This window comes from Hipposideros armiger, unplaced genomic scaffold (assembly GCF_001890085.2).
Source record: "Hipposideros armiger isolate ML-2016 unplaced genomic scaffold, ASM189008v1 scaffold_78, whole genome shotgun sequence".
Taxonomy (NCBI): domain Eukaryota; kingdom Metazoa; phylum Chordata; class Mammalia; order Chiroptera; family Hipposideridae; genus Hipposideros; species Hipposideros armiger.
The window spans coordinates 1,430,355-1,435,324 of record NW_017731428.1 but is presented as its reverse complement, the minus strand read 5'-3'; the positions used below and the strand labels follow the sequence as shown (position 1 = coordinate 1,435,324).

The following is a 4,970-nucleotide window of genomic DNA, read 5'->3' as shown; positions in this document are numbered from 1 at the left end:
TTGACAACTATATACAGTATTGAGCGCCTTCTAGGTGTCAGGTGCTGCTCTAGGGGGGCAGCGAGGGGTGGGCGTTTTGCTTTAAAAAGAAATACACAAGACCCTTGCCTTCAGGGAGCTCACATTCTCGCGGAGACTAGAAACTGAGCTAAGCTATTCACTTGAATGTCCCCTCTCCTACAGAGATGGCCAGCTATCCCCATCATTTCTTCTTCCCTTTGTAGAGCAGTGGTTCTCAACCAGGAGTACTTTTGCTCCCCCCGCCCCCCGCCCCACACACACACCCCAGATATTATTTGGCAATGTCTGGAGATATTTTGGGTTGTCAGGATGTGTGTGTGTGTGTGTGTGTGTGTGTGTGTGTGTCTAGCATCTAGCAGGTAGAATCCTAAGACGCTACCGAACATTGCACCATGCACCACAGGACAGCCCCCGCAACAAAGACTCACCCAGCCTGCAATGCCAACACTATCCAGGTTGAGAAAGCCTGATCGATAACTGGCTGCTCAGCCAGTGGGCGCATTTTCCAGCTTCCTGTGCAGCTAGGTGTGGCCACGTGACCAGTTTTCACCAATGGAGTGTGAACAGGGATGTTGTGCCAATCATTGCCTTTTAAGAAGTGGATATGCCTCATTCCCTTCCTCGGGCTGGATGAAGAGAGCAACGAAGTTTCACGTGACAAGGGAACCATGTGGGGCCCTAACTCACCGTGTAGGGAGAGCTATCTGCTACTCAGAGACACTCACCTTGGACCGTCATGGGAATAAGAACTAAAATTCTGTGGTGTTTTAACCATAATGCATTTTTGGATCTTTCAAGTCACAGCAATTTAATCTACTTAACTGCTGTATAGTCACCAAGTCTTCTGAATAGTTCTTCAATGATAAGAACAGCTAACATCTGTTGAGCACACACACTGAGTGAGACACTAAACTTTTTAAACTTAGGACCTCATTTTAGCTTCATCCCAACCCTGTGAAGTGGGGACCATTATTATCCTTGTTTTTCAGACAAAGGAACAAATGCTCAAGGTTAGCAGGGTAAGGAAGTACCGTATGACACCTTTTTATTATTAAATGTATTGAGGTGACATTGGTTAATAACATTACATTTCAGGTGTATATAATTATAATTCAGTATCTGTATACTTTATTGCATGCTCACCACCAAAAGTCTAGCTCCCTTCTGTTACCATATATTTTACCTAATTTGCCCTCTCCCATTCCTTTCCCCTCTGTTAAACCACCATTTTGTTGTCTGCATCTATGAGTTTCTGTTTTGTTTTGTTAGTTCATTTGTTACTTTTGTGTTCTAGGTTTCACAATGAGTGAAATCGTACAGTATTTGTCTTTTTCCATCTGACTTATTTCACTTAGAATAATATCCTCAAGATCGATCCATGTTGTCACAAATGACAATATTCCCTCTTTTATTACGGCCGAGTAGTATTCCATTGTATGTATATATGTACCACATCGTCTTTATCCATTCATCCATCGATGGTCATATGGCAGTTTTATGCCAGATTCCAGTCTCAACCACTGGAGCAAAATTCCTTTCTCCATCCTTAATGTCTCTTCGTTTGGCCATCATTACCCCTGTTTGGGGTGACTGTTCCCTCTTTGGTCCCTCTGCCTCCGTTTTGGACACTATAGATAGAATGATAGTTTGACTTATTAAAAACCAAATCTGAAGTTGCTTCTCTCCTGCCCACTTTCCTGTCGGTGACTCCTCACCGCCTTCCGGATAACGTGCCTGCTCCTTGCCAGGGCAGAGTGGTCCCTCTGTGATCTACCCCAGCCTATTCTCCCACTTTCATCATCTCTTCCTCCTCCTCTGGCCACACACCCTGGGCTTCAGCTCTACTGCAAGGAGAAAGGATTATTTTTCCAAAATTATTCTTGCTCTGCAGAGGGAATCACAGTTAAAGTAACAAGTTTCCCCTGTGTGTTTTCCAAGAGTTCAAGCAAGGATTGTTTGACCATCTCCTGGGAACACCATCGAAAGGATTCTTCCATTGGGTGGGAGGTTCATTCCATCCAGACAGTGCTACAGTTCTTCCAAACACAGCTAGTTGCATAATGTAAGGTGAACCCAGTTTTTCAACTCCGCTCAGCTCTCAAATTCTATTTGTTCTAGTAAAGATCATATTGACTTTAGAGAATAATTTGGCAGTATTACACTACAGCAACTATACTCCTAATTATGCTCCCTAGAGCACTCTCATGTGCAAAGGAGAAATGTAGTATTTGTAATAGCATAAACTGCTAAGCTAAATGTCCCTCCACAGGAGACTGGACAAAATAAACTTACACAAAGAGTATGACGTAGGAGTGAAAATAAATGAACTAGAGCTACATGTGGTGAATAGAGACGAATCTCAAAAACAACATTAAGCAGAAAAAGCAGTCTGAAGGATAGGTGTAATGTGATGTCATAAATAATGCCATAGATCGTACCAGTGAGGGTCCCAGTAATAAATAGAAGGCACGCTTGGAATTCTGAAGAGTAGAAAGGGAAAGAACTATTACAGTGGTGGCAGGTGTGGTAGGTGGTTTCATGGCCACAAATTCCTCCCATCCTGTTATGTAGTTCCCCTTTGCTGCCCCTTACATCCACAGGTTGAATCTATGTTTCCATCCCTTTTCCCCTGGGCTGTTTTTGTGACTTGTTTTGATGAATAGATTGTGGCAGAAATGACTTGGAGTGAGTTGCAGAGGCCTTACAGTTTCTGCCTTCGCTCTTTTGGAATGCTTCAGAAATGTAAAGAAGCTTACTGGAGGGAAAGAGCCAACCACCAGCCAGCACCAGTCACCAGCCACCAGCACGTGAGTGAGGCCATCCAGGACCAGCCAGCCCCTAGCTGACCACCAGTTGGCTACAAATACATGAGCGAGTCCAGCCAACACCACTTTGAGCAGAAAAACTTCCTAGCTGAGACCAGCTCAAGCTACTCATCCACAGAAACCACGAGCTTCCTCATCAGAAAAAATGGAAATATAATTGCACCCTGCTTGCTGTGTGATTGATGTAAGGACCAAGTGAGGAAATGCAGCAAATCAGCTTAGCTCCAGGCCTGGCACACAGTAAGTGCTCAATAAATGTTAACTGTTGGTCTTTTGGAGAAGACACCCAGGGGACTGATTTTCAGAATAGTGTGACTGTTTTCCTCTTGGAATGTGGCCACTGCAGAAGAGTGCAGGGGGTGACAGGCAACAGAGGCCCATGCCCTGAGGATTTCAGGAGATGCTCTGACCCGGGGGAGGGGTCAGGATGGCACCATCCTGGGGCCTCTTCTCCACGCTCCATGTAGACAGCATGGGGTTTGGAATCAAACCTGCCTTGCATTCCTAGTGCTGCTGCTTAGCATCTGGGTGACCTATGGCAAGATTTAGCTTCTTTGAGCCTCAGTTTGCCATAAGCTAAAGATCATCTCACAGGAGCATTTGAAGATCCAGTAACCTGTTACATACAATCCAGGGCCCTGAATTCAAATGCTTTCAGAGGTCAGGTAAATGGGGCCTGGAGAAGACAGTGGGACAGAGCAACTGTGGAGATGTGGTGTGTGCCCTGCGGAAAAGCTTTCAAATTCAAAAATAATTTTATAACATTGTGTTGCAAGCCAAAAGAATACATCTTGAGCTGCAGCTACCTATGGGTCTTCCCTGCTGGAGCCTCAATAAATTAATGTATGTAGTTCCTGCACATATAACGTGGTAAATAAATACAAACTGTTACTACTACAGACATTCTGAGCTTCACGTGCCTCAGTTTCCTCATCCGTTAAATGCGGATAATAATACCCCTTGGATCTCCCTGACATGGTTTCAGAGGCAATGAAATGAATTATAAGGACCGTTAAAAAAATAAAATGTTTTTACAAATGCAAATGATGTTATTATAAAGTTTTAAAGGGGTAAACATTGATGTTGGCTCATGACACATATTACTTTAAATAAATATTCCTATTTCTCAAGGGCTGAGGCAGGTTTTGGACATGCCCTGGTGGTCTCTCAGGTCGGCAGGTAGGAACAGGTGGGCAGGTGAATTTGCAGCCCTGCCCCAGTGACCCACAGCTTTCCAAAACCAGTACTTGGAGCCACTGTGGTGATTTTAAAATATGTCCACACATTTTTTTGACATTTGCCATTTCAAAAGGTGGAAACTAATTTCTCCCCCATTTGAGTATGGGCTGGGCTTACTTGTTAACACATAGACTATGGAAGAAGTGACGATGTGCGACGGCCCAGGATAGGCCGTGAAAACCATAATGGTTTCCTCCTTGCTCCTCTTGGATCGCTCGCGCTGGGGAAGAAAGCCAAGGGCCATGTTGTGAGGACACTCAAGCAGCTTGGAGGAGCAGCCCATGTGTGAGAGGCACCCAGAGAAGCCTTTCCCAAGTTCCTGACCCACAGCAGCTGCGAGGTAATAAACACTTGTTGTTTTCAGCCGGTAAGTTTTGAGGAAATTATTATGTCACAGGGGCACCAGAAGTGGGGAAGGAAGGAATAGTTTTAGCAGGCTTGCTAGGCATCTGATCCTCTGCCAAGTTCTTTCACGGAAGCCATATACAAGTTAAGCCTTTGCAACCACCATAGAGAGCATGGGGTCAATGACCTCTTTCCCAGATAAGAGGCTCAGAGGCGGAGTAGCTTTCCCAGGCCCCCTTGCGTGGCACAAGCGCTGTTGAGTTTCAGACTTAAGTCTGTCCACCTCTAGCGCTTTTGCATGGTGTCACAGCTGGTGTCAGTTTTGCCCAAATCTCTTGCTTGTTGGTCTTTCCCACTCTCCTTGACTCCCTTCTTTTCTCTGAAGTTGAGGATGGAGAAAGAGATAAAATGATCTCTGAGTACTAGTTGGCTAAAAGGAATGTTTAAGGTATGTGAGGTCTGCCTTTTTTTAATAGACCCCACCGCACCTGGCTCAGGTGGGAGCCACAGGACCTCAGATGACTGATAGGAGTGTTTTTT

At 44.9% G+C, this 4,970-nt stretch overlaps 1 protein-coding gene across 14 annotated transcripts in view; it reads left to right on the top strand.

Moving 5' to 3' along the window:
• The window catches only part of LOC109383228 (uncharacterized), a 433,428-nt gene that overhangs the window by 251,597 nt on the left and 176,861 nt on the right, over positions 1-4,970 (top strand). Inside the window, exon 5 of one of the 14 annotated variants that reach the window (XR_002124122.1) lies at positions 2,760-3,745. The exons of the other annotated variants lie outside the window; for them this stretch is intronic. The gene's annotated coding sequence lies outside the window, so the exon portion shown is untranslated. Of the gene's footprint in view, positions 1-2,759; positions 3,746-4,970 lie in introns of those variants that run through there. 14 annotated transcript variants of the gene reach the window in all.